This window comes from Oncorhynchus nerka, linkage group LG22, assembly GCF_034236695.1.
Source record: "Oncorhynchus nerka isolate Pitt River linkage group LG22, Oner_Uvic_2.0, whole genome shotgun sequence".
NCBI classification, from domain to species: domain Eukaryota; kingdom Metazoa; phylum Chordata; class Actinopteri; order Salmoniformes; family Salmonidae; genus Oncorhynchus; species Oncorhynchus nerka.
The window spans coordinates 82,662,241-82,688,899 of record NC_088417.1 but is presented as its reverse complement, the minus strand read 5'-3'; positions in this window follow the sequence as shown (position 1 = coordinate 82,688,899).

The window sequence follows — 26,659 nt, the reverse complement described above, 5'->3', positions numbered from 1 at the left end:
CGCGATATGCAACTTTTCAGGGAAGTCAGGAACCAATATACACAGTCAGTTAGGAAAGCCACGGCTATCTTTTTCAAACATAAATTTGCATCCTGTAGCACTAATTCCAAAAAGTTTTGGGACAATGTAAAGACCATGGAGAATAACAGCACCTCCTCCCAACTGCCCACTGCACTGAGGCTAGGAAACAGTGTCACAACCGATAAATCTACGATAATCGAAAATTTCAATAAGCATTTTACTACAGCTGGCCATGCTTTCCACCTGGCTACCTCTACCCCGGCAAACAGGTCTGCACCCCCCACCACAGAAACTTGCCCAAGTCCCTGCCGTTGCAACACCTATTAAAAGCATGTTCAACCTCTCTTTCGTATCGTCTGAAGATCCCCAAAGATTGCAAAGCTGTTCAAAAGGGGGAGACACTCTAGACCCAAACTGTTATAGATCAATATCCATCCTTCCCTGCCTTTCTAAAATCTTCGAAAGCCAAGTTAATAAACAGATCACCGACCATTTCGAATCCCCTGTACCTTCTCCACTATGCAATCTGGTTTCCGAGCTGGTCGTGGGTGCACCTCAGCCACGCTCAAGGTCTTAAACGATATCATAACCGTCTTAACCGACAGTACTGTGCAGCCGTCTTCATCGACCTGGCCAAGGCTTTCGACGCTGTCAATCACCGCATTCTTATTGGCAGACTCAATAGCCTTGGTTTCTCAAATGACTGCCTCGTCTGGTTCACCAAATACTTCTCAGATAGAGTTTAGTGTGTCAAATAGGAGGGCCTGTTGTCCGGACCTCTGGCAATCTCTATGGGGTGCCACAGGGTTCAATTCTCGGGCCGACTCTTTTCTCTGTATATATCAATGATGTTGCTCTTGCTGCTGGTGATTCTCTGATCCACCTCTACGCAGACCACACCATTCTGTATACATCTGGCCCTTCTTTGGACACTGTGTTAACAAACCTCCAAACGAGCTTCAATGCCATACAACACTCCTTCCGTTGCCTCCAACTGCTTTTAAATGCTAGTAAAACTAAATGCATGCTCTTCAACCGATTGCTGCCCACACCCGCCTGCCCGAATATAATCACTACTCTGGACAGTTCTGACCTAGAATATGTGGACAACTACAAATACCTAGGTGTCTGGTTAGACTGTAAACTCTCCTTCCAGACTCACATTAAGCATCTCCAATCCAAAATTAAATCTAGAATTGGCTTCCCATTTCGCAAAAAAGCCTCCTTCACTCATGCTGCCAAACATACCCTCGTAAAACTGACTACCCTACCGATCCTTGACTTCGGCGATGTCATTTACAAAATAGGCTCCAACACTCTACTCAGAAAATTGGATGCAGTCTATCAGAGTTCCATCCGTTTTGTCAACAAAGCCCTGTATACTACCCACCACTGCGACCTGTATGCTCTCGTTGGCTGGCCCTCGCTACATATTCGTCACCAACCTCACTGGCTCTAGGTCATCTATACGTCTTTGCTAGGTAAAGCCCCACCTTATCTCAGCTCACTGATCACCATAGCAACACCCACCTGTAGCACTCGCTCCAGCAGGTATATTTCACTGGTCATCCCCAAAGCCAACACCTACTTTGGCCGCCTTTCCTTTCAGTTCTCTGCTGCATATGACTTGAATGAACTGCAAATATCACTGAAGCTGGAGACTTATATTTCCCTCTCTAACTTTAAGCATCAGCTGTCACAACAGCTTACCGATCACTGTACCTGTACACAGCCCATCTGTAAATAGCACACCCAACTACCTCATCCCCATAGTGTTATTTATCTTCTTGCTCTTTTGCACCCCAGTATCTCTACTTGCACATCATCATCTGCACATCTATCACTCCAGTGTTAATGCTAAATTGTAATTATTTTGCCTCTATGGCCTATTTATTGCCTTACTTCCCTAATCTTACTACATTTGCAGACACTGTACATAGATTTTTCTATTGTGTTATTGACTGTACTTTATCCCATGTGTAACTCTGTGTTGTTGTTTTTGTCGCACTGTTTTGCTTTATCTTGGCCAGGTAGCAGTTGTAAATGAGAAATTGTTCTCAACTGGCCTACCTGGTTAAATAAAGTTGAAATATTGTTTTTATATAAAAGTCACACCTTAGCTTAGTGATGAGCTTTGAGGGCACTATGGTGTAGTCAATGAATAGCATTTTCACATAGGTGTTCCTTTTGTCCAGGTGTGAAAGGGCAGTGTTGAGTGCAATAGGGATTGCATCATCTGTGGATCTGTTGGGGCGGCATGCAAATTGGAGTGGGTCTAGGGTTTCTCAGATAATGGTGTTGATGTAAGCCATGACCAGCCTTTCGAGGCACTTCATGGCTAGAGGTGAGTGCTACTGGTCTGTAGTCATTTAGGCAGGTTGCCTTGGTGTTCTTGGGCACATGGACTATGGTGGTCTTCTTGAAACATGTAGGTATTACATACTCGACCAGGGACAGGTTGAAAACGTCAGTGAGGACACTTGCCAGTATGCCCGCGCATGCTCGGAGTACACGTCCTGCTAATCCATCTGGCCCTGTTTAAAAGTCTTACTCATATCGGCTACGGCGAGTGTGATCACACAGTCATCGGGTACAGCTGGTGCTCTCATGCATGCTTCAGTGTTGTGTCATGACGTTGGCCTTGGGGGTAGGTTTATGACAGTCATAAATACCTCTTCCCCCCTTTTTTCCTCTCTCTAACCTACTGAGGTTACATTTAAAAAAACTTGGTTAACATAGAGATTCTGAGAACTTCAGGAGGTGGGGGGAAATTAACTATATTCTGGTAATCCGAACAATTGAACATATGCGGTGGTACTTAATGAATATGATGTCAGTTCGGTTGTCATCTGAGACATTCTCATCAATGATAAGATTACATAAACTCTACAGTGGAAAGTCTACACATCAGAGTTATCGGATTCACATGGAATTGTTGTTCAATTTAAATGTTTGAATATGAAATGATGTATGATGGGATGAAGTGTTACTTTACCTTCTAAAATGTGATGTGTGGGTTTTCATAAGATATTGCTGCTCACTCAGTGGCCCGCCCACGTGAAGAGACAGAGGTTGTAAACTATGACACACAACCCTTTTCGCCCATCCTATATAAGCCCTTGACGACAATAGAACTTCCTGTTCCGATGAGGTAGGATGACGATCCTATGTTAGAATGGTTCAGAAAATAACTACAGGATGAAGCCAACATCAGCAGGAGCTTTGGTTGCGAATGGTATGAACTTTGAACTCTTATTCACTACAGAAGTGATACCTCCTAGCTGTTGAGTTAGCGACCACAGCTGCAAACGCAGGCTGGGAAGGAACAGATAGAGTATCCCGTCTATCACACAGCGAAGTTACTACAACGTATCCAATTGACAACCAGAGGCATTCTTCAAAGGACAGAGGACTCGGTTTGCAAACATGGCCTTCCATCTACCACCAACCTACTGAAGCGCAGTTCAGAGTAAATATTTATTGCGTTTTCCTTTTCCAAATGGGCGGTAATTTAGAATGCATAAGATACTGTATTTACGATAGCACAGCTTCGCCTTTTTTCCTGTCTTTCCGCTCTTTCACTCAACCCGGCCCCTTTTCCTTTGTGTAACAAGCCATCATATCTGTTCCGCCTGCTAGGGACGTTTTCCTTTATGACTTCATTTGTAATCAAGTTATGATTTAATTACGTGTATGTGAATTATGTGTGATTAGGTATTTAGGTATTTAGTAAATAAATGATTAAACCCAATTTTGTATTGCTGATTCAACTTGTTAGCCAGGGTTCTTGCAGATAACCAAGAATTTACAACTTTCAGATTATGAGACTGAAGTAAAATTAAGATTAATGTTGTCTGCTATTGATGTAAAATATTACTAGGTCTTTAAGAGTTTATTCGGAAGATAACAGCTCTATAAATATTATTTCGTGGTGCCAGACTCTCTAGTTAATTACATTTACATGATTAGCTCAATCAGGTGATATTAATTACGGAGAAATTATTTTATAGAATATCATGTAATATCACTTAATCCGGCATAGCCAAAGACACGACAGTTGCGTGCCTCGAAGCGCGGATAGAAGTAATTCTTGTCTGGTCAGCTTGTGTTACTGGACAGCTCGCAGCTGGGCTTCCCTTTGTAGTCTGTAATAGTTTGCGAGCCCTGCCACATCTGACGAGCATCGGAGCCGGTGTAGTAGAATTCAATCTTAGTCCTGTATTTACACTTTGCCTTTTTGATGGTTTGTCTGAGGGCATAGCAGTATTTATTATAAGTGTCCAAATTAGAGTCCCACTCCTTGAAAGTGGCAGCTCTACCCTTTAGCTCAATGCTGATTTTGCCTGTAAACCATGGCTTCTGGTTGGGGTATGTACGTATGGTCACTGTGGGGACAACATCATCGATGCACTTATTTATGAAGCCAGTGACTGATGTGATATACTCCTCAATGCCATCGGATGAGTCCCAGAACATATTCCAGTCTGTGCTAGCAAAGTAGTCCTGTAGCTTAGCATCTGCGCCATCTGACCACTTCCGTATTGATGTACTGGTACATCCTGCTTTAGTTTTTGCTTGTAAGCCGGAATCAGGAGGATTTAATTATGGTCAGATATGCCAAATGGAGGGCGAACGAGAGCTTTTTACGCGTCTCTATGTGTGGAGTAAACATTTTGGTAGAAGTGAAGTAAAACGGATTTAAGGTTTCCTGCATTCAAGTCTAGGAGCACCGCCTCTGGATGAGCATTTTCTTGTTTGCTTATGGCTTTATACAGCTCATTGAGTGTGGTCTTAGTGCCAGCATCGGTTTCTGGTGGTAAATAGACAGCTACAAAAATTATAGATGAAAACTCTCTTGGTAAATCATGTGGTCTACAGCTTATCATGAGATCTACCTCAGGCAAGCAAAACCTCAAGACTTAAGGATATTCTGTCAGTAAGGTTTTGAATCATGTACAGTTTTTGATTAGTTTGTATGCAACATTTGTTCGACCATTTCATTGCGCTTTCATTTCTTCAAGCTTATCTACCCTTATCTACCCTTACATAAGCTCTGTCCTCTGTTTGGAAAATGTAATTGAACAACTGGCATGTCTGTCTTGTATTGTGATGATCACAAAAAGCTACCAGACCGCATGGTACATGAGACATGTCTCTGTAATGGAATGGGTTTATCACAGTGTGACTCAGAGAATAACAGCCCAGACACAACAGCCACATCAGGGTGCTGGGCGGACCACAGATGCATGCTGGGAAAAGGAAATTGGGGCCCTGTATAAGAGCTGTGCTGAAACCACAGGAACAGAAATGGATAGGACCAATTTTACTTTCCTAATCATATTCTTTCAGCAAAGTTGAATTGACATACAATATGAATGGTATTTATTTACATGCAATCTACAATATTAACACAGCACAGACTGTCTTAGCATAGTTTCTTATGGCTGTGTGGGTTCTGTGCATTGTCAGATCTGTGCTGTGCATGTCTGCCTGGGAGATTAGCCCTGATAATGGCACATGGTGCAGACGTTTATTGGGATGACTCTTGTCCTGGAGGTGGAGCGATTTCCACTAGATAGGCCAGCTGCAAAGTAAACATTTTGACTATATATTGTAAAAATGAATTATTGCTGTTGTTGCTTTTTGGTCGTAATTTAAGGTTATGGTTAGGCATAAGGTTAACAGTGTGGTTAAGGTTAGGGTTAAGGTTAGGGTTAGGTTTAAATCAGATTTGATTACTTTGTGGCTCTGCCAGATAGTGACGACCCTGCAGAGCTGCCTCCAGTACATGAGACATCCCAATAAATGTCAACCAGTGATAATGGCAGAGATAATTTTCTGACTCCACACAGCTGTATTCCCATCTGCCTGCTCTCACCCCAGAGAAGGGCCTTAATTGATAAGCATAATAAACACATTAGCTATTCACACGGCTATGAAAGCTCATCTACATAGAAATGTAAAACGAATAGTGGTCCCTTCCTCCCTAAGGTGTTGTGGTGACATTCGTCTTTGACATAATGTTCCTCAGGTTCATTTGCAAGTTACAACCCCTCCTATCCATGTTCTTAAAGAGAGCCGAGAGCGATGATAGGCCCTACACATAAATGTCATGTTTAGTAAATAAACACAGTGTCATCCACTAATAGGAAACTGGTATGAACTGGCATTTCCAATGTGTTTTCTGTGTAATTTAGTTTTTTAAATGTATAACAGCACTATGACAGCAGCTATAGCTGGGCATATCAAGTGGATTCCTTTGTATGTTGGTGGTCCATTGCGCTTCTCACTATGTTGATCGAAACTGGTATTAATTTAAAAACGGGGACATTGTCATATATTTTTTGCATTGTTCATCACCCCACCATGTAAGCATCTGCCATTTTCCTATGCTGTTACCAAGGCTACAGTGTTGGAGAGCGCAGCCCTAACAAACACCCCCATCTGTTGTACTGTACGAGCTCCATGGATCCTGCCCACCACCACCCACCCAACACAACACACTTCCCCAAAAACTTCCTCTGCCAATAAGCAGTTCATTAGCCGATCTTGAAAGCATCAGTTAAAACTTTCCTCCGTGGCTTTGCATTATTGTATCAGCAGCGCATCATAAATCATGTTCTTTCTCCCACTCCAGGAGCGAGGGGGATCGCAGGGATCTTTTCCAGAATAGATTGGAAACCCTCAACCATACTACTCATTTTAGAAAAGTTAAGAATTGCACACGTCATACAGAGATGGATGCTGCCTAGAGCCATGAAAACGATTAATTCCTTTTACTCTTGTAGAAGCAGGCCTGTAACAACATCTAACGTAATACTCCCAATTATTTCTATGGATTATGATCATACAGTCCAAGTATGCCATTATACATCGCTTTTATGCCATTTACTCCATCTTGTTATATGTAACCCACAATGTGTGGTCTATGTACATAGCCATCCCCATCATGTTTAGGGCCACAGGGTCAGAGTGGCTATGTGAAATCTCTAGCCACACATCCCCGGGGAAGAATGTGGGGATGGATATATGAATTCTCCAGTAACACATCCTGTGTGTGTGTGTGTGTGTGTGTGTGTGCGTGCGTGCGTGCGTGCGCGTGCGTGCGTGCGTGCGTGCGTGCGTGTGTTGCAAAGAACACAGATTATTTGTATAATGGTCTGTGTAGGATAAGACATGAATGTTCATTTTTTTTATTTGGGCCGAAAACCTCGCAAAATCAATTTCTAAATGTTGCACCATTCTCTCTCAAAAATCTATACACAATTCTAACCAGAACCTTCATTTTGTGCTTGTCAGTTTAAAGACATTGGGTTAAAGGCGGGGGGGTTCAAGCTCTAATAATCATGATACCAATTTCAGAACCCCAAGCAGTGAGCACCTACAGCAGTACATTGACTTGAGCCATGCAACAGCCATGTTGTTCATCAACATATAGTATCATTTTAATGCAATTGTGATAAATTAATAGTGAAATATGTATTTCCAGGAGACAGGAGTTATGTTGGAATATTCCTTCAAATGTACAGTATATTTATTTTGACATGCCAATACTAGAAGAAGTGCTGTTCGACTCTGGTTTATCCTAATGGTGTAGGCATGCTGTATAATCTCATTCTCATAATGGTTTCATAGGAAAATGGCAAATTAGCACTATTATGCTAAGTAAATTAAGCTCCTAAATAATTCAATTGAAAATCTACTGTTGCATATCTTTTGCATACAAGTACCAAACCGTATCTTTGTATGCATGTGTGTGTACTGGCATGCAATACATGTATTTCTATTTGTGTGAGTGGGCGTACACCTGAAACCCCACCTCTTTAAGGAATACCTAGGATAGGATAAAGTAATCCCTCTCACCCCCCCTTCCCCTGAAAAGATTTAGATGCACTACTGTTCCACTGGAGGTCATAAGGTGAATGCACCAATTTGTAAGTCGCTCTGGATAAGAGCGTCTGCTAAATGACTTAAATGTAAATGTAAATGTACACAGTATGTGTGGGAGATTTGTTGTGTATGTACAGATGTAGGATTTGGACCGTATTGTCACAGCAAAATTTATCTGCAGCACCAAGATTGAATGTTTATTCCAGAATGTTGCTTGATCAGTTGAATGACATGCAGTTGAGCCCATAAAAATGTCAATCTCAGCAACAAAAGAGTGATCAAATTAAGACCCTACATCTGTATGTGAAAGTACCATTCTTACAATTGTGTCTTTGCTCTCCATACCTCTGCCTGCCTACTGCACTCCTGCACCACCTTGACCTGCATGAAGACAAAGGGTATGTATGTATAACTTTTTAAAGAGTATCTTAAATACAATAAATCCCATTGCATGTGAATCAGTACTGTACATTTAAATAAATGAGTATGCTCTGTACAATCTCATGAAGTAATGACCTTTTCCCCCTCAATATTAATTGATACAGTACAGTGCATACTGTACAGTAGAAGCATTTACACCATGCTCTCATCTTGCATATTTCTCAGTAAGGTATTGGACTTAACAAGTGAACCGTTGCATCAGCCAAACAAAATTGTTCATCATATTCTGGCATGGCTAGCATGTATTTAGGATCTAGCACAATTTTTCTCTAATCCTATTAGATTGATTAAAGCATGTTAAAGACTATGAAATACAGTAGTGTATTTAACCAACTAAAAACAATCAAGGCTAACATATCCAACAGCATACTATGTTTCCTCTCCATAGAAACTGTTGATTTCTGTTAAATCTGAATTACATGCAGTTGAGCCCAGTAAAGACTCAATTGTTTGGAAAAGGTCCAACTTTCCCCTCAAACTGTGCTGCACTCCATTAGCTAATGTTGTTAAATGTAGCTAAACTGAAGAAATAAGTTAGAATAAGTAAATAAATAGAGATTGTACCGTGATTAATGAGTAGGGGGCTGGGAAGGTATTGAGGTACCCCACTGTCTCTCTAGTAAGGATTGGGTAGTGAGCATCAGGAGGCTGGTGAGGGGAGGACAGCTCATAAGAATTGCTGGAATGGGGTGACTGGAATGGTATCAAACCCATGGAAACCATGTGTTTAATGTGTTTGACACCATTCCATTAATTCCTTTCCAGCCAATACTATGAGCCCGTCGGCCCAGGGCCTTTTTGGGGCCCAAGACGAGATTTGAAAAGCGGGCCAATTTGTTTAGTGGCCCCCCTCCTGGAGAGTTTAAAAGTTAATGTCCTGCAATTCTACACATTTTGCTATGGGGCGGAGAGAAAATGACTTTGCTTATGCCTGGAGCCAGCCCTGCGTCCTTCCCAATTAAGGTGCCACTAGCCGCATGTTGTAGTGAGGTACCCCACTGGGTCGTTCCATGTCATTTCACCAAACCATGACACACATCCTCTCAGATCGTTCTGAAATCTGTAGTTAGAAAGAGATAAGATTAGCATTCCTGCAACACTATTTTGTTGAAATATTAAGCTCATTGATTGCACCCAAATTGGACATTTAAATGTCGGATTCACATAATATTAAATAAATAGAGTACATTACATGTTATTTGGACCAAAGTCTTTTCTATTTGGACCAAAACTAATTTTTCCGTGGGTGGCTTTTGACCAAAGACATGGTGGAAAGCCACCCAGCGACCCCCAACACCCCACGCCAATCCCACCCCAACAACAAGTCTGCCCTTACCATCAATATTACTTGCCAAAGTACAATCACTGGACAATAAATTAGAGAGGTATGATCACGAATATCCTACCAATTGGACATCAAAAACTGTAACATCTTATGTTTCACCGAATCATGGCTGAATGACGACATAGAAAACATTCAGCTAGCGGGATATACGCTGTACCGGCTAAACAGAACAGAACACTCCGGTAAGACGAGGGGGGGGTGGTCTGTGTATATTTGTAAACAACAGCTGGTGCACAAAATCTAAGGAAGTCTCTAGATTTTGCTCGCCTGAAGTAGAGTAAGCTACACTATTTGCCAAGAGAGTTTTCATAAATGTTTTATTTTCCACCACAGACGGACGCTGGCACTAAGACCGCACTGAGTCAGCTGTATAAGGAAATATGCAAACAGGAAACTGTTCACCCAGGCGGTACTCCTAGTGGACGGGGACTTGAATGCAGGGAAACTTAAATCAGTTTTACCTCATTTCTATCAGCATGTTAAATGCGCAACCAGAGGGGAAAACAATTCTACATCACCTTTACTTCACACACAGAGACGTGTACAAAGCTCTCCCTCGCCCTCCATTTGGCAAATCTGACCATAATTCTATCCTCCTGAATCCTGCTTACAAGCAAAAATTAAAGCAGGAAGCGCCAGTGACTCAGATGAAGCAGATGCTAAACTACAGGACTGTTTTGCAGGAATGTTTTGAGGAGTACACCAGATCAGTCACTGGCATTATCAATAAGTGCATCGAGAACGTCTTCCCCACAGTCACTGTATGTACATACAGACCTCCCTACTCTTCTGCATTTGCACACACTATACACAGATCTTTCAATTTTTCTTTCCTATTGTGATATTGACTGTTTATGTGTAACTCTGGGTTGTTGTTTTTGTCGCACTGCTTTGCATTATCTTGGCCAGGTCGTAGTTGTAAATGAGAACTTGTTCTCAACTGGCATACCTAGTTTTAAATAAAGGTCAAATACATTTAAAAAATCAAATAAAACATACCCCAACCAGAAGCCATGGATTACAGGCAATCTTCGCTCTGAGGCAAAGAATAGAGCTGACGATTTCAAGGTGTGGGACTCTAACCCGGAAGCTTATAAGAAATCCCGCTATGCCCTCAGATGAAACATCAAATAGGCAAAGCGCCAATACAAGACTAAGATTGAATAGTACTACACCGGCTCCGACGCTTGTCGGATGTGGCAAGGCTTGCAAACTATTACAGACTACTAAGGGAAGCACAGCAGCAAGCTGCTCAGTGACACGAGCCTACCAGACGAGCTAAATCACTTCTATGCTCGCTTTGAGGCAAGCAACACTGAGGCATACATGAGAGCATCGGTGTTCTAGACGACTGTGTGATCACACTCTCCGCAGCCGATATGAGTAAGACCTTTAAACAGGTCAACATTCACAAGGCCGCTGGACCAGACAGATTAGCAGGACGTGTGCTCCGGGCATGTGCTGACCAACTGGCAGGTGTCTTCATTCACATTTTCACATGTCCCTGATTGAGTGTGTAATACCAACATGCTTCAAGCAGACCACCATAGTCCCTGTGCCCAAGAGCATTAAGGTAACCTGCCCAAATGACTACAGACCCGTGCTTTGAAAGGCTTGTAATGGCTCAAATTAAGACCATTATCCCAGAAAAACAGACCCACTCCAATTTGGATACCGCTCAAACAGATCCACAGATGATGCAATCTCTATTGCACTCCACACTGCCCTTTCCCACCTGGACAAAAGGAACACCTACGTGAGAATGCTATTCATTGACTACAGCTCAGCGTTCAACACCATAGTGGCCTCAAAGCTCATCACTAAGCTAAGGATCCTGGGACTAAACACCTCCATCTGCAACTGGATCCTGGACTTCCTGATAGGCCGCCCCCAGGTGGTAAGGGTAGGTAACAACACATCCGCCATGCTGATCCTCAACACAGGGGCCCCTCAGGGGTGTGTAATCAGTCCCCTCCTGTACTCCCTGTTCACTCATGCACGGCCAGGCACGACTCCAACATCATCATTAAATTTGCCGATGACACAACAGTGGTAGGCCTGATCAACGACAATGATAAGACAGCCTACAGGGAGGAGGCCAGAGACCTGGCCTTGTGGTGTGAGGACAAGAACCTCTCCCTCAACGTGATCAAGACAAAGGACATGATTGTGGACTACAGGAAAAATAGGACCGAGCACCCCCCCATTCTCATCGACGGGGATGCAGTGATTATCCAACTTGAATAAACGCTTGGAGGTAAGGATGACAGCAGTGGTTTATTCTAAGGCGATACGGATATCACTTATTATTGATATCTATGCAGCGCATTGATGTGAATCACATTGCTGTTCTCTCATTTAGCTATTCGCTCCTTATGGATTGTGGATGATGTGGATGGCTGTTCATAAACGCAAATGTGTATATGAACCCAATACTGATTGAATTCAAGAAGTTTAAGTTGCCTATAAATCATCGTTTTTGAAACCAGTGGACAGCCAGTGAAAATGCACTCTTGCAAAAGCTGCATAGTGCAGATCCCAGCCTATGGAATAAAAGTGGGGCTTTTACTGCTCAATCAATAATCAATAATTGATGATGATAAAAAAAATACATCCATAGGCCTAATGTACACATGCTCAAACTCGTCCACTTTTGATAATCTGTAGTTACTACATCCATTTTTGGACTTATAAATTATATATACACAGTACCAGTCAAAAGTTTGAACACACCTACTCATTCAAGGGTTTTTCTTTATTTGTACTATTTTCTACATTGTAGAATCAAAACTGTGAAATAACACATATGGAATCATGTAGTGACCAAAAAAGTGTTAAAACAAATAATATGTTTTATATTTGAGATTCTTCAAAGCAGCCACCCTTTGCCAGCTTTGCACACTCTTGACATTATCTCAACCAGCTTCATGAGGTAGTCACCTGGAATGCATTTAAATTAACAGGTGTGCCTTGTTAAAAGTTCATTTGTGGAATTTCTTTCCTTCTTTATGCGTTTGAGCCAATCAGTTTTGTTGGGACAAGGTAGGGGTGGTATACAGAAGATAGCCCTATTTGGTAAAAGACCAAGTCCATATTATGGCAAGAACATCTCAAATAAGCAAAGAGAAATGACAGCTCATCATTACTTTAAGACACGAAGGTCAGTCAATCTGGAACATTTCAAGAACTTTTAAAGCAAAAACCATCAAGTTCTATGATGAAATTGGCTCTCATGAGGACCGCCACAGAAAAGGAAGACCCAGAGTTACCTCTGTTGCAGAAGATGAGTTCATGAGAGTTACCAGCCTCAGAAATTGTAGCCCAAATAAATACTTGAAAGAGTTCAAGTAACAGACACATCTCAACATCAACTGTTCAGAGGAGACTGCGTGAATCAGGCCTTCAAAGTCAAATTACTGCAAACAAACCACTACTAAAGGACACAAATAATAAGAAGAGACTTGCTTGTGCCAAGAAACACGAGCAATGGACATTAGACCGGTGGAAATCTGTCCTTTGGTCCGACGAGTCCAAATTTGAGACTTTTGGTTCCAACAGCCATGTCTTTAAAGATGCAGAGTAGGTGAACGGATGATCTCCAAAATGTGTGGGTCCCACCGTGAAGCATGGAGGAGTTATGAAGGTGTGGGGGTGCTTTGCTGGTGACACTGTCAGTGATTTATTTAGAATTCAAGGCACACTTAACCAGCAAGGCTACCACAGCACACCTCCAGGCTGTGTAAGAGCTATTTGACCGAGAAGGAGAGTGATGGAGGGCTGCATTAGATGACCTGGCCTCCACAATCACCCGACCTCAACCCAATTGAGATGGTTTTTGGGATGAGTTGGACCGCAGAGTGAAGGAAAAGCAGCCAGCAATGTAAAAAAGTTAACCTTTGAAACAGTGGACAACAAAACGTAAACATCGATTGCTGTCAAACCTTGTCCATAGACTGCTGACAGAGTAAGGAAACAAATATTTAATTTTGTAATATGGGTGAACTATCCCTTTAATATTGAGGGGGAGGAAACAACACCATCTAGTGGTCAGAACATGGTATTATCAGGATGTAGGATGGGACATAAACCTAACAACTTCCCTAACTAACAGCAGAAAAAAACATTGCCAAATTCACTGAGAATACATTACATAGGATGAAGAAACAATACTCTGAGCTGCAGCTCCATAATACTTGTCTGACATAGAGAACTGATACTATATACTCGTTGTTATGGTAGGATTGGTATGGGGTATGGGAGGTCCATGGGTGACTGTGGGCAATTTCTTTGGATTCGTTATATCTAACTCATTGTTAGAAAAATGATTGGTCCAAATCGGACATTAGGTACTATATTTATTGAATATTATACGAATCCTATGAATTCAAATGTCAGATTTGGATGCAATCAATGTGCTTGATTTTTGAGAGATCAAATTATATTTTAACAAGATAATATTACAGGATCGTTTCTAACAACAGAAACAATTTCAGAACAATCGGAGATGATGAGTGTCAAAATCCTCTTTCTTATGCTTTTGAGTTGGAATGACCCCACTGTCTCTCAGATACCGCATATCCCTACAGGGAGTCAACCAAATCAGGGGGTCACTGGCAGATGCTGTTGGAGATGGAACGCTTCCACACTGTTTCATTGTCCAATAGAACATTTATGTTGCTCAAAGGCACGTTGACAGATTTTTCACCTAGTCAACTCGGGGATTCAAACCTGCAGCTTTTCGGTTACTGGCCCAACGCTCTTGTAAGGGTTGTCTTCGGGAGAAAGAGAGGAGGACCAAAGCACAGCTGAAATATAAAACAATAAAGTGACCGAAAGAAAACCGAAACAGTACCGTGTGGACCAAACACTCACACGGAAAACAAACACCCACAAACCAAAAGTGAAACCCAGGCTACCTAAGTATGATTCTCAATCAGGGACAACAATTGATAGCTGCCTCTGATTTTAGAACCATACTAGGCCGAACTCAAAAACCAACATAGAAAAACAAACATAGACTACCCACCCCAACTCACGCCGTGACCATACTAAAACACAGACAAAAACAAAGGAACAAAGGTCAGAACGTGACAGCTCTGAACCGTTGGGCAGGGTTGGGTAGGTAATTTTCTAAATGTAATCCGTTACAGTTACTAGTTACCTGTACACAATTGTAATCAGTAACGTAACTTTTGGATTACCCAAACTCAGTAACGTAATCTGATTACATTCAGTTACTTTTAGATAACTTTCCCCTAAAGAGGCATTAGAAGAAGACAAAAAAGTATGTTAGCAATTGAATGTCATCTATTGCAGGATGCATCAATGTTAAAGTTTACATAGCTGACCATATATGGATGTTACATTTGACTTTATTGGTTGGTTGTGTATAGTAGGCTTCTTCTAACCCATCGCTTTCTACTACATATAATAATAAGATTAAATTATGTCTTTACATTAAAAACCAAGACAAAATTCCAGTCATTCCAATAAATGTTATACATTATACGCTGAGCATTTGATGGCTGCTTTTCCTTCACTCTGCGGTCCAACTCATCCCAAAAACCATCTCAGTTGGGTTGAGGTCGGGTGATTGTGGAGGCCAGGTCATCTAATGCAGCCCTCCATCACTCTCCTTCTCGGTCAAATAGCTCTTACACAGCCTGGAGGTGTATTGGGTCATTGTCCTGTTGAAAAACAAATTATAGCTGCAATAAGCACAAACCACATGGGATGGCGTATCGCTGCAGAATGCTGTGGTAGCCATACTGGTTAAGTGTGCCTTGAATTCTAAATAAATCACAGACAGTGTCACCAGCAAAGCACCCCCACACCTTCACAATTCCTCCATGCTTCACGGTGGTAACCACACGTGCGGAGATCATCTGTTCACCTACTCTGCATCTTTAAAGACATGGCGGTTGGACTCATCGGACCAAAGGACAGATTTCCACCGGTCTAATGTCCATTGCTCATGTTTCTTGGCACAAGCAAGTCTCCTCTTATTATTTGTGTCCTTTAGTAGTGGTTTGTTTGCAGCAATTCAACCATGAAGGCCTGATTCACGCAGTCTCCTCTGAACAGTTGATGTTGAGATGTGTCTGTTACTTGAACTCTTTGAAACATTTATTTGGGCTTCAATTTCTGAGGCTGATAACTCTCATGAACTCATCCTCTGCAACAGAGGTAACTCTGGGTCTTCCTTTCCTGTGGCGGTCCTCATAAGAGCCAGTTTCATCATATAAAGAAAAACCCTTGAATGAGTAGGTGTGTTTAAACTTTGACTGTTACTGTATATATATATATAATTTATAAGTCCAAAAATGGATGTAGTAACTACAGATTGCCCCTTTAAGTCTATCAAAAGTGTACGAGTTTGAGCATGTGTCCATTAGGCCTATGGATGTATTTTTTTTATCATCATGAATTAGATTGAGCAATAAAAGCCCCACTTTTATTCCATAGGCTGGGATCTGCAAGAGTGCATTTTCACTGGCTGTCCACTGGTTTCAAAAACAATGATTGATAGGGAACTTAAACTTCTTGAATTCAATCAGTATTGGGTTCAAATACACATTTGCGTTTATGAACAGCCATCCACATCATCCACAATCCATAAGGAGCGAATAGCTAAATGAGAGAACAGCAATGTGATTCACATCAATGCGCTGCATAGATATCAATAATAAGTGATATCCGTATCGCCTTAGAATAAACCACTGCTGTCGTCCTTACCTCCAAGCGTTTATTCAAGTTGGATAATCTTTGGATGCCGACAGCAGTCGCACCATTGGAAGACAGCTTGGACTGTAGCCTACAAAGCCTTTCCTGCTATTTTCCCGCTATCTATCAAACACATTTGTTGTGTCATCATAGTGGTCTCTGATTTACGGTCAGACTTCCTCACATGGAACAAATTTAAACTTACGCCTTTTTTCAATGCTGATGTCACGAGTCCGACCGAGGGTGGTTTCCCTTCCCGGGTGGCGCTTGGAGGTCGTCGTCACCGGCCTATTAGCTGCCACTGATTGTCTTTCCTCCCCCTCCTTGTATGTTTATTGTTAGCACCTGTTTGTGAATGATTAGTTGGGCTTCATTAGACAGCCGGCCCGCCTGTTTGTTGTGCGGGATTCATTATTGTGACCTTCGGTTCTGTAGTGGAGGAACGTGTTTGTTCCTGGTCGTATATTTCAGTTGTACATTTTTCGTCCCCCGTGTTTGGGGCCGTTATTGTTGTGAGCACCCTGTGGTGCGTTTGTGCATTAAAAAGCACAGCATTGCACTCTCTGTTTCCTGCGTCTGACTCCACACCCACGACACCAGGAGCATTACAGAATCCCGCACCAAAATTGAATGGAGTCAGCGGGAGCAGCAGCCAACCCTCTCCCATCAATGGAGGAACGGGTTCTCCACCACACCACCGTCCTCCATCGGATCGGATCAGCGATGGATCAAGTGATGGAGAGAATGGACCGATGGGAGAGGAGTGGTCTCCTCTCTCCACCTTCGGCACCCCCGGCTCCGGACTCCCCATCTCCCGACTCCAGCACCCTCTGTCTGACGCTCCCGAGGGCTTATGATGGAGCGGCGGCGGGTTGCCAGGGTTTTTTACTCCAGCTGGAGCTATACCTGGCCACCGTCAGACCCACTCCCTCGGGAGCGGAGAGGGTGAGTGTCCTCATCTCCTGCCTCACGGGTCGTGCTCTGGAGTGGGCGAACGCAGTCTGGAATGGCCCAGCCTCAGCGCGGGAGCACCACCCAGAGTTTTCCCGCCGCTTCCGTGCCGTGTTTGATCACCCTCCAGAAGGCCGAGCGGTGGGAGAACAACTATTTCATCTCAGCCCAGGATTACGCGCTGGAGTTCCGGACCTTGGCAGCAGGATCTGGGTGGAACGACAGGGCCCTTATTGACCACTACAGGTGTAGTCTCCGGGAGGACGTCCGCAGGGAGTTAGCGTGTTGGGACACCACTCTTTCCCTGGATGAGCTGATTGACATGTCCATTCGACTGGACAATCTGCTGGCTGCCCGCGGGCGTTCGGAGAGGGTCCTGTGTGTTCCACCACCCAGCCCCTCCGCTCCCATTCCGATGGAGTTGGGAGGGGCTGTGCCGAGGGGTACCGGAAGAGGAGGCCTTCCCTGCACCAACTGTGGTCGGAGAGGACACACGGCCGATCGGTGCTTGGGGGTTCCGTCTGGGAGTAGAGATGGCAGGCGGAACGCTTCTCGATCACCCCAGGTGAGTCAGCATCAAACTCACCCAGAACCCCCTGTTGGCCACATGTTTGTCTTAACCTTTTTCCATAACTTTTTTTCCCTCTTCCCAGCATAGGGCGCTAGTCGATTCAGGCGCAGCTGGGAACTTTATGGATCGCGGACTCGCCCTTAAATTAGGGTTTCCGCTGGTGCCGATAGATTCTCCTTTCCCCGTGCACTCCCTAGATAGCCGGCCATTACGGTCAGGGATGGTCAGGGAGTCCACGGTTCCACTGGACATGGTGACGCAGGGGAATCATAGGGAGCGTATCAGTCTTTATATTATTGATTCTCCTGCGTTTCCAGTGGTGCTAGGGATTCCCTGGCTGGCCCGGCACAATCCTAAAATTTAGTGGAGACAGGGGGTTCTCCAGGGGTGGTCAGAGGAGTGTTCTGGAAGGTGTTTGGGAGTTTCCATCGGTGCCACGTCGGTGGAGAGTCCAGACCAGGGTTCCACGGTGTGCATTCCCCCCGAGTATGCCGATTTGGCAATCGCTTTCAGTAAAGTGAAAGCGACTAAATTACCACCCTATTGGACCGGGAAGGGATTGTACGATAGATCTCCAGGTAAACACTGTGCTTCCCAAGAGTCACATGTACCCGTTGTCCCAGGAGGTGACCTTGGCGATGGAGACATATGTCACGGAGTCGCTGGGACAGGGGTACATTCGGCCCTCCATCTCACCCGTCTCCTCGAGTTTATTTTTTGTGAAGAAAAAGGAGGGAAGTTTGCGTCCGTGTATTGATTATAGAGGTCTAAACACCATCACAGTATAGTTACCCTCTACCTCTCATCGCTACGGCGGTGGATTCATTTCACAGAGCGCAGTTCTTCACAAAACTGGATCTCAGGAGCACGTATAGTCTGGTGCGTATTCGGAAGGGAGACGAGTGGAAAACCGCATTTAGTACCACATCGGGCCACTATAAGTACCTCGTCATGCCGTATGGGTTAAAGAATGCTCCAGCCGTCTTCCAATCCTTTGTAGACAAGATTCTCAGGGACCTGTGCGGGAAGGGAGTGGTTATTATATCGATGACATTCTGATCTACTTGGCCACTCACACCGCGCATGTGTCTCTGGTACGCAAGGTGCTTGGTAGACTGCTGGAGCATGACCTATACGTCAAGGCTGAGAAATATGTGTCCTCTAAACGAACCGTCTCCTTTCTGGGTTATCGCATTTACACCTCGGGGGTGGTGATGGAAGGCGACCGCATTAGGGCCTTGCGTAATTGGCCGACTCCGACCACGGTAAAAGAGGTGCAGCGGTTTTGGGGTTTTGCCAACTACTACTGGAGGTTTATCCGGGGTTTTGGCCAGATAGCGGCTCCCATTACCTCACTGCTGAAGGGGGGCCCGGTGCGGTTGCAGTGGTCAGCAGGTGCGGTTGCAGTGGTCAGCAGAGGCGGACGGAGCTTTCAACAAGTTGGAGGCGCTGTTCACTGATGCGTCCGTGTTGGCGCATCCGGACCCCTCTCTAGCATTCATAGTGGAGGTGGACGCGTCAGAGGCTGGGGTGGGTGCCGTTCTATCACAGCGCCCAGGCCATTATTGTTGTGAGCACCCTGTGGTGCGTTTGTGCATTAAAAAGCACAGCATTGCACTCTCTGTTTCCTGCGTCTGACTCCACACCCACGACACCTGGAGCATTACAGCTGATTTGAATGTCATGGAGAAGACAGAGAAGTGTGAAACATCCTTTCTGAATTTAAAAGTAATCCTCAAAGTAATCATCTAGTTTTTTTTTAAGTATCTGTAATCTGATTACAATGTTTTAACTGGTAATTTAACGGATTACAGTAACCGTTTTTTTGTAATCCCTTACATGTAACAGATTTCATGAGTTACAGCATGTGACATGTAATCCGTTTCTCCCCAACCCTGCTTCCCCACTATCACATACTAGTGTCACTTGCTTGATACTCATTATCACTTGCTTGTTACTATGTAAAAGAAGACCGAATGTACCTAATAAGTGAGGCCAATGCATTATCTTAGCCATTCTATGAGATACGATGCAATAAACATCCACAGAAAGCTTAACTGCAGAGGCCCAGTAGCAGCAGTACATCAATTAGCTGAAAAAAAGGATGCAATATTCCCTTTAGCATATGAAGGCATCACTGACTGTCTGTGGTAGAAATGCAGCAACATTACTGTGATTAATGCCCCCTATCACACACACACACACTTCAAAGTAGAAAAGTCCTAAAAAAACCCTGTTGCCCTTCCGCTAATGCTCCAGTCTACTTGACCCAATTGTGGCCCCCATCGAAGCTCAAGGAAGCAGCTTACTGAGAGTGTTATTAACTATCCCATTTCCCTGTCATTAAATTTCTATTGCATTATAGCATTTAATGTTTAATACCACTATAAATTCACCAGCATGTGTCCTTTACAGTCTGAGCCTAAACCCGAGATGCACTTCTCCTGTCCTAAGCCACAGCATGTGACATACAACCAGCACTCTCACGTCATCCCGCACACATCGACGCCTTCTGATATAGACGAGGGAGCAAATGTTTTTTACTGAGCCACCCAACAGACCATCCTCCCACATCTCCATGCCACATATCTCTACTGCATAATACTGTGGCTTGTGTGCTGTATCAGCTGGTGTCATAGGGATCTGCAGCCGTGTCGGGAATGTAAGGCACGCCCTCCCCTGTAGGCTTGTTCCTTTCACCATAATTACATGGTAAATGATGAATGAATGTAGGATGGGATGTGAGGTCTGACTGTTGAAGACAATTATCCCAGTTTGGTACTTCTTCTTTTCATTTGATCCAGGTTTAATTCCAACCAAACAATTATCCATTTCAGACAGATGTGGTATTTTACCTGTAAAAAAGAAAAGACAAGGTTTACATGACACCTGTCAAACAGCCCCTAATTGACCACTTATTTGCAGGTATACCCCTTTTATACATATCAGTGGGTAACTGGCAAACTGGGAGGGGTGGGGGTTGGTGGGTGTTGTTAACTAAGGAGGGTGTTTGCAGTTCAAGTTAGGGAGGTGTTAAACAATCAAAGTGTTCATGAATTTACCTGCAAATCAGCAGAGAACCATTCATACAGACCAGATACCTGTATTTTGGTTACAGGGTCTGTGAAAATGCAGGAATCATGACTAGGTCTTTGGGTAGGATTTAATTGACCATGTTGTTTACCTCCTACCCATTTCAGGTATACAAAATGTCTGTATATGAAAGGGATATATGTTGCATGTATCAACAGACCATAACAACTTACTTGACACCTGAGGTCAAGGATAGGATCAAATATATTACTTGAAGCGCATTCTTATTAGACAACTGTTGCGAAATACAGTACCAGTCAAAAAACCTGCTGTTTCAAGGGTTTTTCTTAATTTTGCCAAGAGTGTGCAAAGGCAAAGGGTGGCTACTTTGAAGAATCTCAAATGTCAAATATATTTTTATTTAACACTTTTTTGGTTACTACATGATTCCATATGTGTTATTTCATATTTTTGCTGTCTTCACTATTTTCAATGTAGAAAATAGTAAAAATAAGGAAAAACCCCTGAATGAGTAGGTGTCTCCAAACTTTTGACTGGTACTGTAGCTTCACAAATATGTATTTTTTCTCTTTGCAAGTTTTAAACACTCGTCTCTTTGTCTGGTTGTATTTGCAGTCTCCCATCAAGACAAATGTTGATATACGTTTCAGTTATCTGGAGAATGTGCAATGTGCAGTGTTGTGTTTAAGCGATCGGTCATCATATTTTATTGGACAGGAGAGTTTGAAAGGCACGACATTGTAAAAGTACATATCCATACCTCAAGATGGCAGCCCAGCGACTTCCATACATCTTGTTGAATGTGCTTCACAACATTCTACATTAGTTATCATACAAAATCTCAGTTTAGGATTATAAGGTTGAAAGTATTGGAACAGTACTAAGAGGCTTGAAAGCATTGGAACAGTGGCAGCAGTACAGTCACCATTGGCTTATTTTACAAAATGTTCCAGGCCCCATTGGGACTGGTTTACAGTACAGGACAAAACAAAACAAAAATATGACAAACTTGAAAAAAGGCTAAACTTAAAAATGGAACCATTAGTGGTGAAACTGCCACGTCTGTTTGCCATATTACATCAACAAAGAAGTTACTGACGAAACAAGAAAAAATACAAGTTTTCCCTCAAACACCATTGCACGCTTGATACAATAGCAGAATATGTACTGCTCACCTCTGTTTGGACGCTTCTTACCTTCGTTTAGTCAACAAAACAAAAACAATAAAAAATGTGCCTGGGGCGACCAGTGACGCTGTTTCACCTTTCGCAGATCTCAGCTTTAAACTTGATTGTAGGCTATTCCCATTTGGCATGGGCCCTAAAAAGTGACATATGCTGCTACATGTGTCAGTGTCCTGCCGTGAGGAGACACCAGTCCTTTTTGTAGGTGTAGCTCCTCCTACCGAGACAAACCAAACAACAAACGATTCAAATTACAAATAAAATTCCCCATAACTTAGCTAATATGGAGACAACAAACAATATTGATTTCAATGTCGTGTTTTTTGTTGCCCTTTTTCTCCCCAATTTCATGGTGTCCAATTGGTATACAGTCTTGTCTCATCGCTACAACTCCCCTACAGACTCTGGAGAGGCGAAGGTCGAGAGCCGTGTGTCCTCAGAAACACAACCCAACCAAGTGTCACAGTTTCTGTTTAATGTTGAGTGTTTCCTTAGGTTACCGCTGGAGGGCACCCTTACCTTGTTTCTAGTTCCCAGGTTACCCTGATTGTTTTTATTGGTTTCACCTGTGTTTGATTGCCCTCTCTGTTCACCTGGTTGCCTGGCTATTTCAGTTCCTCTGTTGGCCTGGATTCTTGCTTAGGTCTTGTGTTTTGTTTAGTGCACTATTGTGCTGTTGCCTTGTTTCTGTCAAGACTTTAAGTAAATATCTGGATTTACCCTTACCTCTGCTAGCTGTGTTTCTCTGCGACTGGGTACAAACATCATTGTAAAAGTAGACCTCAGCCAATAATGGACCCAGAAGAGATATCTCACCTGTCCAAGGAACATGCCAAACTCCACCATTTACGGCCAGCTCTCACACACCATGGAACTGTGATTGGCCACCATGAGGAGTGCCTGCAAGCATTGTCGGGTGATTTAAGAACTTGTGTCCACTCTGTGGACATCACAGATGGGACCAACGGCTGCTGCACCTGTGGCTGTTCCTAATCCTCCACTCCCTACCAGCTCAGTGTCTTCCTCCCTCCGGGAGCCTCATCTACCAGCACCGGAGCGCTATGAGGGGTATCCTGGGAGGTGTCGTGGGTTCCTCTTCGAGCTGCAGGCATCAACGTATCCCACCGAGCATTCCAGAGTGGCATACGTCATCTCCTCTCAGGACGGGCTCTGGCCTGGGCCACGGCCATATGGGAGCAGCAATCAGACATTTGTTTTAATTGGCAAAGCTTCACCAAGGAGATGAGGAGGGGTTTTGATCACTCCATCAGTTGCAGGAACACTGCTCAAAGACTCGGATTACGCCATTGACTTTCGGACTCTCGCCACTGAGAGTGGTTGGAATACAGAGGCACTTCACTCAGCCTTTATGAACGGACTCAGCGGGGTCCTCAAAGATGAACTGGCTTCCCAGGACAACCCTGACACTCTGGAGGAGCTCAATGTTCTGGCCATCCGGATTGACAACCGGCTCCAGGAACGTTGTTGTGATAGGATGGAGGGGTTCCGAGTTTCGGGTCTCACTGAGGGATTTGATTTTTTCGGGTGTCCCACTGCCTTATGCTGCGCCTGCTTGTTCTGCACCCCGCCAGAGTACTCAATTCGGTTCTGGTTCCCCTTCATATACTTCAAAGGAGCCAATGAAATTGGGACGCACCAAACTTTCCGCTCTGGAGAGAAGGCGCAGTATTAATGAGCAACATTGTCTTTACTGTGGACAGTTTGGACACTTCCATGACTCCTGTCCTTAGCTGACGGGAAACGGGATGACTCGCAGTAAACTGGAGAATACTGGCGAGTCAGATACAGTCTCCAGCTGCCGACCCGGTATGCACCATGCATGCCAACCTGCGGTAGGACAATGGGCAGTTGGACATTCCTGCATTCATAGACTCTGGGGCTACCGGCTGATTTCTGGATTTGGATCTGGATTTCCCCTTACCTCTGCTAGCTGTGTTTGTCTGCGACTGGGTTCGAGTTCGTACAAGCATTATTGTAACAGCAAGCCGCACTGCTTCTTGACCCAATGCCCACCTAACACAGACAACAGCCACACCAATGTGTCGGAGGAAACACCGTACACCTGGCGACCGTGTCAGCGTGCACTGCGCCCGGCCTGCCACAGGAGTCGCTAGTGCGCGACGGGACAAGGACATCCCTGCCGGCCAAACCCTCCCCTAACCCGGACGACACTGGGCCAATTGTGCGCCGAACCCATGTGTCTCCCGGCTGCGACAGAACCTGGACGCGAACCCAGAATCTCTAGCGGCACAGCTAGCACTGCGAGGCAATGTCTTAGACCACTGCACCACTTGGGAGGCACTTTTCAATGTTTTACAATAAAAATTACATAATTTGCAAATATAAAAACTTGTCTGAGTACGTGCTGGCAAAATCAATGTGCCAATAGGTCGTTACCATCTAAACAATGCTGTACAAATGTGGCGGTTCTATGGGGTGTGCCCAAAATGACATTTTGTCCACCTAACCAAATTCAGATTATATAAATCGACCTATAAACTATGCATATCTCTGCAACGCTTTCTATTCAAAATAAAGTAGAGGAGTAAAAAAAAACATGTACAATTATAAGATATGTAACTAAAGCTTATAGTAGACAGCAGGTAAGTATTACACGTGTTTTATCTGATGTGTGTTGGCATGATATGATGCTCACTAAGGTAAACATGAATAAATACCACAAAGTACATTTTGCTCTGCCCGGAGTACCCGTGAAGTACCCCCTCATGTCCATTTTTACTAGTAATCTTATGGTCTCATGAGTCTTCTCAAGTATCTCTTGTGGATGGCCAAGTACCCCCGGGGGTCCTAGTACCCCTGGTTGAGAACCACAGTACTAGGTAAGCCTCATAAACCTCTGCTAAGTCTAATGTGTCCAACACAAGGTTGAAAGTGCTCAGGTTGAAAGGGTCCCCCTGTTTATTTCAGGGTCTGCCCACCCCACTCCCTCCCTCTCTTTACCAATCACCCACAGCTGTTTCCAATTTCTGCCCAAATCCAGCCCAGCTGCCCGTTGCCCCCATCCTGCTGAAAGAGGTTAATGAAAGGGTCCAGGGCCCATGATGAAAAGATAGTGCTTGTGTTAAGGTTAGGTTCAAATCTAAAGCAGGCCGCTGGGCCGGAAAGGCCTGCTGTGTAATGGGGAAACGTCCTGGTGACACATCTGTACTGTGTTGCACCAGCAGAGTTACAGTAAAAACACTTGAGATGGTCCATACGCTTAAAAAGGGAGCACCAAATGTATGATCTTATGATAAGAATTTGAAATGCGTTTGAAGCTGGTTGTGTATGCCCTGCAACACTTGGCCTTGCCCATATCTAGATAGACTTGAACCGGGATGTGGAACATGCCATGATTGACATACAACGAGTCATGCGTCCTCCGATACACTACAAAGCAAGCTATATCTACTCAGGGTTTTCTTTTTTTTCTTCTTTTTTTGTTGTTGATTTTTACCCCTTTTTCTCCCCAATTTGCAGTACTACCCTTAACCACTGCGCCACCCGGGAGGCCCTTACTCAGGGTTTTCTAAGGCTAACCAGTTAGCTTCAGTTAGCTTCACATTCCAGCTCAGGCTTCAACCGTACTACGATGGTGGATATATGCCTGTAACTGTGCGTGCATGTTGCACACGGCTTGTCGAACGCCGAACTCTTCATTGAGACAATGGTGAAACATCAATGGGCGAGTCAGAGTCACATTTTAATATGTTCCGAATTCAAAATGAAAGAAAATTTATCTTGCAAATTCAGCAGGCTATGGTGTGAAATAGGCGTTTAGAAGTGCAGTCTTTATTTTACAACTTATTGTTAATGCCGACTTTGGTGTGCTTATCAATGCACAAGCACCTTTTTTCCCACTCCTAACGATAAAATAATTGTATTACATCATACAAAAGTGTTTAAAATGCATTCTGTCATTAATACATGTGTAATTCAATATCACTGAGTTTACAAAACATTAAGAACACCTGCTCTTTCCATGACATACACTGACCAGGTGAAAGCAATGATCCCTTATTGATGTCACTTGTTAAATCCACTTCAATCAGTGTAGATGAAGGGGAGGAGACAGAAAGAAAGTTTTTAAGCCTTGAGACAACTGAGACACGGATTGTGTATTTGTGCCATTCAGAGGGTAATTGGGCAAGACCAAAAATGTAAGTACCTTTGGATGGGGTATGGTAGTATGTGCCAGGCGCAATGGTTTGTGTAAAGAACTGCAACGCTGCTGAGTTTTGCACGCTCAAGTTACCCGTATCAAGAACGGTACACCACCCAAAGAACATCTAGCCACTTGACACAACTGTGGGAAGCATTGGAGTCAACATGGGCCAGCATCACTGTGGAATGCTTTAGACACTTTGTAGAGTCCATACCCCCACGAATTGAGGCTGTTCTTATAGCAAAAGGGGGGTGCAACTGAATATTAGGAAGATGTACAAAAGTACAGTGTAG